At 36.4% G+C, this 11,563-nt stretch overlaps 1 non-coding gene across 1 annotated transcript; it reads left to right on the top strand.

Moving 5' to 3' along the window:
- The first annotated feature begins 3,776 nt into the window (after positions 1-3,776).
- LOC141681116 (small nucleolar RNA R71) lies at positions 3,777-3,883 on the top strand. The gene has a single exon (XR_012558559.1). It is a non-coding gene; the product is annotated as a small nucleolar RNA R71 (small nucleolar RNA).
- The last annotated feature ends 7,680 nt before the right edge of the window (positions 3,884-11,563 follow it).

The raw sequence follows: 11,563 nt of genomic DNA, 5'->3' as shown, positions 1-11,563 counted from the left end.
ATTTTCCCATAAATATTATTATTATTATCCCATTTATTATTCTCATTAATAATTAAAGCACCTTTTAATCATTAATCTTTTTTCTAAACACTTTAGAAATAATTCTCTCTCTTGATTTAATTTCCAAAAATTAAATCCTTAATTAATAATATTAAGAACTTTTCTTAATTAATTTATAATCAATTAAATCTCATTTAATCAATTATTAAATTTGCCAAATAATTATTTATTTCACAAATAAATAATTATTAGTCATTATTAATTAATTCCTCCACCATAAAATCATTCTCTTTTTATGGTGTGACCCTGTAGGTTCAATATTAAGCCGGTAGTAGAAATAAATAATAATAAAACTATTTTATCATTATTTATATAAATTCTCTAATTTATTAAATATGATTAATTAATTAATCACATTTATTCTACATCGTGAGTGATGCTTCTCAACATATCGCGACTATCCGGATAATATGAATTCACTGCTTAGAATACCAAGAACCTGTTAGTGAATAGTTACCGTACAATAAACTCCTTCTACCCTACAATGTCCCGATTAAATACAAGGCATGGATCTCGTGTCAAGTCTATCAAATTTAATCACTTGCTTACCATTTACTATGCATAGTTCTATGCAAATTAGAAACTCCTTTCTAATTTCATTTACTCTGGCCAGAGATTCCTGAACTAGCATAAGTGGATCAGCCTTGAACATTCGCTTCCTTCACTGGAAGGGGTAGATCCTTTATTGATCATACACTATCTTCGTGTACAAATTCTTATACCCAGAAGAGCCCTAATAATTGTCCCTGGAGACTAAGAACTAAATCAAAGCATAGTTCAGTGTACACAAGATGACTATGATGACCTCAAGTCTAAGGATACTTGTACAACTATCACTAAGCGAACAACGGCTGACACGTGAGTGAACTCCATCAGTTGTTCAGCTTGGCGAGTCATGTTCAGTGAACTTATTCTATAATAAGCACCTACATACTAGCTATAGTGTCACCACACAAATGTCTATGAGAACAGACATCCTTCATAATGAAGCAAGCATAATATGTACCGATCTTTGCGGATTATTAATTACTAGTTAGTAATCCTATGACCAGGAACTATTTAAGTTTAGAGTTATCATCTTTTTAGGTCTCACTATTATGATCTCATCATAATCCATAAAAAGCTTTACTCTGAACTATGGTATATCTTATTTAAACACTTAAATAGATAAAGCCCGTAATAAAAACAAAACAAGTCTTTATTAATATCAATGAAATCAAAACAGATTACATAAAAGTTATTCCTAAATCCTAATACATGATTGGACTTAGGACATATTTCTTTCAAAAATAGTCTTTTCCTGATCTTCCAGAGCAATACAAATCTGATTATAACCCGAATAGCCATCCAGAAGACAATAGTACTCATGCCCAGCCAACCTGTCAAGCATCTGATCAATAAAAGGGAGAGGGAAGTGATCCTTCCTCATGGCCTTGTTCAACTTCCTGTAGTCCATGCAAACTCTCTACCCCGTGAGTGTTCGAGTAGGAATGAGCTCATTCTTCTCATTGGCAACAATATTGATGCCTCCTTTCTTCGGCACACACTGAACTGGACTCACCCAAGAGCTTTTAGAATGGGATAGATGATCCCTGCATCTAGCCACTTGAGAATTTCCTTCTTCACAACTTCTTTCATGACCGGATTCAGCCTTCTCTGTTGCTCAACCGTAGGCTTGCTATATTCCTCTAGCAGAATTTTATGCATACAATAAGAAGGGCTGATTCCCTTAATATCTGATCTAGTCCATCCAATTACCAACTTGAACTCTCTCAAAATTCTTAAAAGCTTTTTCTCATCACTACCTGAAAGGTCAGATGCAATAATAACAGGAAAAGTAGATGCATCACCTAAAAAAGTATACCTTAAGTGTTCAGGCAATGGCTTAAGCTCAAGTGTAGGAGCTTCCTCAATAGATGGCTTGAGGCGCTTTGGAGATTTGTTTAGCTCCTCCATTCTAAGAGATTCAAAATGCATATCTAGCCTTCGCTTCCAGGGAGAAGCATTCAGATATTGCAACTAATCATCACCTTCGTCATCTTCACTATCTGAATTCCCCAACAAGGTCTTTTTAAAGGCACCAGACCTTAGCATTTGATCAAGTTCTGAAATAACCACAGAATCGACCAACTCCACTTTTAAGCACTCCTTATTTTCAGTCGGGAATTTCATGGCATTAAAAACATTGAATGTCACATCCTGATCCAGCACTCGCATAGTGAGCTCACCCTTTCACACTTCGATTAAGGTTCAGCCAGTAGCCAAGAAAGGTCGTCCCAAGATTATGGGAATCTTCTTATCCTCCTCGAAATCAAGAATTACAAAATCAACAGGAAAGATGAGTTTATCCACCTTGACCAAGACATCCTCCACAATGCCTCGTGGATATTTAATAGAGCGATCACCCAACTGCAAAGTCATATAAGTAGGCTTTGGATCAGGTAAGTCCAACTTCTTAAAGATTGACAAGGGCATCAGATTGATGCTAGACCCCAAGTTACATAAGCATTTGTCAAATGACACTTTTCCAATGGTACAAGGAATAGTGAAGCTTCCAGGATCTTTAAGCTTCGGAGGCAACTTCTGTTGCAGCACAGCACTGCATTCCTCCATGAGAGAAATTATCTCTAAATCATCAAGCTTCACTTTCTGAGAAAGAATACCTTTCATAAACTTCGCATAACTAGGCATCTGTTTAAGAGCTTCAGTGAAAGGTATGTTGATTTGAAGTTTCTTGAACTCCTCTGGAAACTTCTCAAACTGCTTATCCAGCTTTTTCTTCTGCAAAAACTTAGGAAAAGGAGGTGGAGGATAGATCTGTTTCTCCCCTATATTACCCTCAGGAGGAGTGTGTTTCATAGTAGTCTTCCTTTGTTCCACTTCTGCTTCCTTCTACACTTCTTCTTCAGCCACAGCTTCTTCACCCGAAACTTGATTTTTCAGGAATTGCAAGCTTTCCAGAACTCAATGTAATTGCCTTTACCTGCTCTTTAGCTTCCCTCTTTCCTGGTACTTCAGTATCACTAGAGAGTGTACCAGGTTGACGATTTAGCAAGGCATTGTCAATTTGCCCAATTCGATTCTCCAAGGTCTTGATAGACACCGCTCGGCTCTTGCACATGAGCCTCAAATCCTCCAATTCAGATTTTTCATTAGACTGTTGCAGTAGGAGTTGTTGTCTTGGTACATATTGTGGTTGATAAAAACCTGGAGGGTTGTATTACTTTGCTGCATATGGCTGATAAGGCTGTTGAACCACATTTTGAGTGTTACTCCAGCTGAAGTTAGGATGATTGTGGTTGTTGGGATGATAGGTGGTTGGCACAGGTTGCTGCGACCTCTGGAAGTTGCTCACGAACTGAGCTAATTCACTAGAAATAGCACACTAATTAGTCTCATGGGCACCAGCACAAAGCTCACAGGCACTGGTGATCTGATTAACTCCATAATTAGCCAAAGAATCCACTTTCATCGTCAAAGCCTTAAGCTGAGCAGCTATAGCAGTAGTTGTATCTAACTCTAGAATTCCTGCTACCTTGCCTTGAGGTAGTCTCTGAGTAGGATTCTGGTATTCATTGGCAGTCACCAGTTAAATCAATTCATAAGCTTCATCATAGCTTTTAGCCCACATGGCTCCTCCTGATGCTGCATTAAGCATGGGTCTAGAAGTAACACCCAAACCATTATAGAAGCAGTTAATGATCATCCAGTCAGGAATCCCATGGTGAGGACACTTCCTAAGCATCTCCTTATAATAATCCCAAGCCTCATATAAAGATTCTCCAGATTGCTGAGCAAATTGAGTAAGTGCATTTCTGATCGCAGCAGTCTTCGCCATAGGAAAAAATTTAGTTAAGAACTTTTGAGCAAGATCCTCCCATTTGGTGATAGACCCTGGTGGTAGAGAATGTAACCAACACTTAGCATTATTCCGCAAAGAGAATGGGAAAAGCCTCAACTTAATAGCATCTTCAGAAACTCCACTGAACTTGAAAGTGTCACAGATCTCGATGAATCTCTGATGTGCATGTTGGGGTCTTCTGTCGGAGAACCCCCAAACTGAACCGAGTTCTGTATCATCTGAATCGTGCTAGACTTGATCTCAAAGGTATTAGCCGAGATGGCTGGGCGGACAATGCTAGACTGAATATCATTGATCTTCGGTTGAGAGTAATCCATCAAAGTCTTCAGATTCGCTTCTGATTCTCCCATTGCAATAAGAGCTTCTTCTTCAACTTTCTCCTCGACAAGAACTTCCTCGAAAACTTCCTTAGCTACTACAACTTCTTCCTCAGCTTGATCCAGAGTTCTCTTACGAGACCGAGAACGCGTATGCATACACGCTCGCTAGAGTACCTGAAACACGACAAGTAAATAAGTAAGTAACAATGTCCGAGTTAATGAACTTTAACAACCACTGATGACAAACACATAAACTAAAAATGAACACCGAGTCCCCGGCAGTGGAGCCAAAAACTTGTTAGGGCTAGAACACGCGCTAATATTCATGCAAGTATACGCATTCGTAAGTAATATAAAATTATTTCTAGTTCGTCCCCATAGGGACTGGTTTAGGTTAATTCCAATCAATGTATTTATGCAACAATGGTATGGTTATTATTCAATGCTAAGACGATCACAATTTGAGATTGTTTATAACTAAGATTAACTAAGAGATTTATACTAAAGATCATTAACTAAGAGAATAAAGAGAGTTGAATACTATATGACACATACATGAGATTCTAACTTCATTAAATACTTCAGTCAATAGCCTCTTTGTTCTTAACCTTAGCATGCAATGGTGATGACACTAATCAGATAACACGAAACTGATAAATGCCAACTTTCGTTGTACAATACTACCAGACATCCACAAAAAGATAGAAGCTAAATAGACACCAATTATATTAAGACCCTATATGTCTATAGAATTTTACAACATAACGGTTTAATGCACAAGTTATCTATCATGATTACATAGGACAAGTAAGATGGTTAAAATTACCTACGAATCATGCATAATGAATACACGAACCTATGCTAGCATGGCAAGTTCTAAACCCCTAAATTGACTTTCGCTTCATTAAAGATTAACATGCTATCTTATAAGTTCGCGACGCTCATAAGACGAATAAGCACAACCAATACTAGGGCATCATACAATCACCACACACTAAGGTATCGAAACAAATTAACTAAAGAAATCCATAAGTAAATCCGCTAGAACCCCACGATAACGATTAACCCATAATCGGACTCATCATCAACGTGGGTTCCGATAAAAGCATGGTATAATAAACGTAGACTTTATACTGAATAAATAATAAAACCAAGTATGAAACAAGAGTATAGGTTCACAAGCAAGAAAACTAGCATCCAAAGTTACAACTTAAAACAAAGAATTAAAAGAATAAACTAGATCCTCTTCGCCTTGGTTGATTTGTGCTATACGGTCTTCTTACGCCTTCTCCTTAAGCTCTGGTACGTCTTGTTATGAAAAACGACCTTAAGTTAAGCTTATATAGCAGCCCATGCAGAGTAGAAGTCCAGCTGATCAAAATTATATTAGAATCAGGATTCTGTGATCCCGACCCGGTGCAGGCGCGCTTTGCACCTCGGCGCGGGCGCGCTACTACAGCGCGGGCACGCTACTACAGCGCGGGCGCGCTACTACAGCGCGGGCGCGCTGACCTTCTAGAAAATATACTAATTTTTAATTTCTTGCATGTTTTGAGTTGGTCTTTTCACGAGCAATTTTCTTGACACCATCCTAACACCAAATTAGCATCAAATCAATGCCAATTCGCCTGAGTTCCTAATATAAGCCCGAAATGCAAAAACACTAGAAAACACATCAAAAACATAAATAACTTGAGTACAAAATGTCAATTCAAGTCTTTATAGAGCATTCTAAGTGGGCATAAATGCCACTTAACATATATCAATCTCACAATCCTCGTCAATATCTGTGATAAGATCTGATACATCATTAGTATCTGACTCTTCAACAATGTTCCTTCTCCTTGACCTCTCACTGATCTTTTCCTTGCCTTTTTAAGTCTCAGCATTAAGAGCCACAACCTTCATCTTCTGACCTTTTCTATTCTTCCTTTGCTGGATCTCCAAGTCATGAGTCTTCAGCATCCCATACACTTTATCCAAAGTTAGAAAATCAAGATCATATTGATGCTTGATTATTGAGGCTTGAGTATCCCAATATTCTGGAAAAGCTCTCAGAAACTTGGTATTTGAGCCTTCTATTTCATATTCTTTTCCAACCAATGATAAATCATTCCACAGTGTCAAAAATCTATCATATATGTCAGTAATTTACTCATCAGCCTTGGCATCAAATTGCTCATATTCTTGCACAAGAATAGCTCTTCTGTTTTTCTTTATTGCCATTGTACCTTGGCACTGTGTTTCCAAGGCATCCCATATCTCCTTTACAGTCTTGCAGGTAATAACTCTGTTTGACATCACATTGTCCAAACTGTTGTGCGAGATATTCCTGACTTTAGCATTGCGGATTTTTCAGGATCTGAGCACTTTGATTTTTCCTTTATGACATAGTGTTCAGGAGCATCTAGAGTCATAACCACAGTTTCCATAGGATATGGAGGTCCTGTTTTGATGATATCAACATATGAATCATCAATAGCTTCAAGGAACATCAACATCATTACTCTCCATGTTGAGTAATCAACTTTCTTCAGGATGAGAATTTTTATGCTTTCATACTTACTTCCAGACATCTTGACCTTTGCAAATTAACAGTTTAATTTGATCGCTCTGATACCACTTGTTGCCCAGTAAAGTAATTGTTAATGGGGGTTGGATACAATTAATAAACAAATTGATGTATAATGAAAGTAAAGTAAGAACATATGAATCAAATAATAGTTTATATTGATCTTTAATAAACTGTTACAAAACTCTCTCAAGAACAATATCCTCATGAGCTTCTAGGTTAAACGAATGCTCGAGTTGTGCACCACATTGTGATAACCTATTTTGTGTTTATATACCACATAGCTACAAATCAGTTCTCTATCAATTACAAGATATGTTATAATATACTTCTAACACTTTACATGTCTAAATCAACTACGATCCTATAAATCAGCACCTTCTAATTTATCTCACAGTCTTGACTTATCATCCAAGTCATTCTCAGCGGATAGCCTTGATCAACGGATAAATGCTTTAGCTTCAACGGATAATCATTTATATATATCAACGGATGATATCGAAGCTTTCAATGGATAATCATATCACAGCAGTTGATCATACCCTGATTGTTAGATAGATCCTGATCTTTGACTTAGTCAATTCTCAACACCTATTCTGATATGTATTCTGCAAATCCTTTCCTTCTTCGATATCTCCTAAATTTTAGCTAAAGTGACCAAATACTGATGTCAATTACTGATCAGCAAATGCTAATAACAAATACTGATGACATCACCTTCTTCTAAAATCTGATATCAAATACTGATAATAAACTATGATAGTTTATATGCTGATATCATCAATTTATTCTAACAATCTCCCCCAACTTGTGAATTATGAAAATATGGACAAGTTATAAATTGATGATGTCAAAAATGTCTAAATGCAGAATACAAACAAATAGCCAGTCTTATAATTAGTGTCTTCAGATTTTATCTTAATTCTTAAACTCTAGTACAATCAGTAGCTTCATCAAGGAATATCTTGAGTAGAATATCTTCAAGAACATTTACATATATTTTTATTTTCTGTTTGATATCCCTGAGCTCCTCCGTCGACTCATCATTCTGATAAACAGCAGCTTTGAGGTCATGTAGATTAGATTCTCTAAGTGCCAAGCCATCCAATTCTAAAAATCCAGCTATCTTTCCATCAGGACTGAAATTAAGAACTTCTCTTCCTAAAGACTTAACCACCTTGGCTCCTCCAATAGGCATATCAATGGTATGTCCAGATTCATGAATGTACTTTGGAATGTAATTAGACTTGTATGTCATTCCTCCCTGCTTCATATATACCAGATTCCTCAAAAATTCTGACCATCTAGCAGTAGTAGAGTTGGTTACCTTGAGTAAAGTAGTGAAAAATTCCAACTCCTGCCATGGTTTATTCTTCAAATGCTCTTGAGTAAGCCTCAACCTTCTTCCAGACTTCAGAATATAAATCAGTTTTTCACCAACTAGAACGTTCACAATTTGTACTGATACAATTTTCTGTAAGTCTTCAAGCTTTGTATTATTTCCAATTCCTGTCAGATTTTCTGAATCAGGATTTGTGAAATCAGCTTTTGTTTTACTTGAACTGTGAACAACTTGCGTAGTATCAGAGGTTATGACTGGTTGAGCTTCAGCAATTATATCTTCATCAACTTGAGCATTGTCAGAGGTTGTTACCAACTTTAAATTTTCAGCCCAATTAGCTCCAGGAATCATCTTTCTTCTCTTGTGGAGCTGGTTGGTTTCTTCTTCTTGAATCTTTTGTTTATCAGCATCATCATGAGCTACAACTATTAAATAGATTGGATCTATCAGTGTTTTAGATTTTGAAACTTTAGATGCTGATTTCTTCTTAGATTTTGCTTTAGGCTTTAACTTTGATTGTTTACCAATCTTCTCATTCCCCTTATAACTCATGTCAGAATTTAGAATTATTTACCTTAAAGGTCCTTCAACATCAGTTTAACTGACCTCCTTGATCACTACTCCTTTTGTAGGTCTACTTTCAGGAATATCATCATAAGGAGAGATAAATCAGTATTTATTGATCTCAAAGATTTGAATTCTTCCTTCATAAACCTAAGTTATTCCATATCAACTCCAGGATTTTCCCTTGCAAATATATTCTTCTACTCACCTCAGAATCAAAAGCTTGAATCTTTGGATCCTTGTAGAATATAGTTGTTTTCTTCCCTTTCACTTTCAGTGTTTGTAGATACAAACTTGCTTCAATACTAACTTCTATCTCCAGAATGCCTTGGTCATCATCAGCATTTGTGACTTTCAGTGTTTGTTGAGATTTAGTCACAGTCGGTTCCCTACTTTGCATAGTCTTTGAGACTTGCCTTTCAGATCTCCTCCTCTCTCCACCTGGTCTAGATTGACTAGTTGTTTTAGATGTACCACTAGTACCAATCAGATCTCCATCTTGTCTCTTCAAAACCAACTCTATCTTACTACCCTTGCTATCACCATCAGGACCATCCTTATCAGCATCTGTAAATTTAAACTGCTTGCATTTAGATTTCAATATTTTCTCTCCCTTTTTGACATCATCACCAAGTAGGAGGGAAACTATAAGCTTTATTGACCGATGTACCACATCCAATTGACTAGACATCTTTGTTTGATTAGCTTTTAACTTAGCTTGATTGGATTCCAATTTGTCCTGTCCAGTAGGGATAGGCCTCAACTGTTTGGTCATCTCATGGGAAGAAGTAAGCCTGGTTTCTAAGAAGGATTCCTTGAGTTTGTCTATTTCAGAGTTAGTATTAGCCTGAGTGTTCTGAATAGACTTGATCATAAGTGAAGAAGCTTGAGATGAGCAAGGATATCAGGATTTTTAATTTTCTTTTCTATTGTCTCTAAATGTTTAGAAGCATTAGCAATAGAGATTGGATAGGAGAAATCCTTCCATTTAGAATTCCATTCAGCAACAGCATATTCCTTCTCATTCTTAGCTTGCAACTCAGCTAATTTCTGCTTCCCCTATTCTGTTACACCTACAGGAAATATAACTTCATCAAGATCTTCATCAGATAGAAGTTGTACATTTACATCTCTTCCATAACTAGGTTCACTCTCATGAACAAATTCTTTATCAGCAACCGGTTCCTGAACAACTCTGCTACTTCATCTTCAGCATTAGCATTAACAAGTCATCAGGAATTGGAGCAGTATGTGATCGAGCTGCTTTAGAAACTTCCATACCATTAGCATTTAAATCTATATCTTTATTAATAAGTATCCATATGAAGTGGAGCTTCAATATTTATCTCCAAAACTTCAGTGCCTATAGAGTAGTGTGGTGATCCAGGAATTGTGAAGTCAATGTGAGTGGACTATTTTGCATCTTTATCAACAACAGCAATAGGGAGGATAACAGAAGGTGGAATGATAAAATGACTGGACTGTCCTTCAGCAAGAACAAGGATTATTGTAGTGGATGTCATAGAGATGTGAGTGGACTACATAAAAGTATCAGTACTCAAACCTGCAGGGAGAATATCAACATTTGGTACATCAGAGTTTATTCGAGGGTCTAGAGACTGTTGTTCAGCGGCTGTTTCTTTAGTACTCTGTGAACCTGCAAAATTTGTAACAAAAATACTTAAATCTCTATATTCTCTCACTACTTCTCACACCACTCATCTCATGACTTTTAATAGTCAGAGTTTCCTCACAAGGATTAACTAAATTTTGACACTAATCTACCTCTCCTGTTTCCAAGTAAGGATCCTGCCTCTCTTTAATTCTGTTTTTTTCTAAATATTTTCTCTTAGTCTCACAAGAAAGGCTCAGAGTTTGTTGTCCTACAGAAATAAGAGGTGGCTGCGAAGAGTTGTCTGTGATCATATGACTAGAGGTATTCTTTTTTAAAGGTCTAATCACATTTATGTCATCATGATTTATACTAGAAGGAAATGGTGATAATACATAATTAGTATAAAAAATAAATGTTGATAAAGATAAATCAGTATTTGTACCTTGTACTTCTGAAGGATCAGCTTCTGTGTAGACATTCAAAAGTTGAACTGAGAGAAGTTCAGCTGATGTGGGTGTGACATCCCGCAAATCCGGGGGTCTGGATTTGACGTTACTAACACAAAACCCTTTTTAAAACATTTTCGAAAACCTGTATTTTTGAAAAGATAATAAAAATCGAAGAATTTAAAACTTGAAAACTAAAAAGAATTTAAAAAGGAAAACAATTTAAACCCCCTAAAAATAGGATCGCATACAGGTTATAGCATTGAAATTAGAATCAACAACTATTATTTATAAACAACACTTTTTTTTACAACTTCAAGTCATCTTCGATAAGAAGAATCACGATTACTCTATTTACAAACCTGATTTACAACTAAATCTCAATAAACAACTCTAACTCGAACCTTCTTCAACAATCCCCTGGATACCTTCTTTGACCTTTGGATAACTTAACCATTCTTACTCTTTGTCTAGCCTTAGCTATCGCACTTGAAAAACTTATCTTTAAGCCTTTCTGAAATGGTTATAAGAAAAGCAAGGGTGAGCAACAATGCTCGGCAAGTACCAATGTAGCAACAACAATTTGAAATAGTTCATCAAGAGTTCACAATCTCGGGGTAGTAAATAAAAAAGATTCACTAATATTTGATACAATTGAAACTGGGAAATCCAATCATTCAAAGGAATTACTGAATTGGACTTACATCATTTTACTAAAAACCGAAGGTTAGGCTGCTGATCAGTCACGCACTAACCCCGAACATGACATATAGCCTTGTTCT

This window comes from Apium graveolens, chromosome 8 (assembly GCF_009905375.1).
Source record: "Apium graveolens cultivar Ventura chromosome 8, ASM990537v1, whole genome shotgun sequence".
NCBI classification, from domain to species: Eukaryota; Viridiplantae; Streptophyta; class Magnoliopsida; order Apiales; family Apiaceae; genus Apium; species Apium graveolens.
This window is presented reverse-complemented; position numbering and strand designations above follow the sequence as displayed.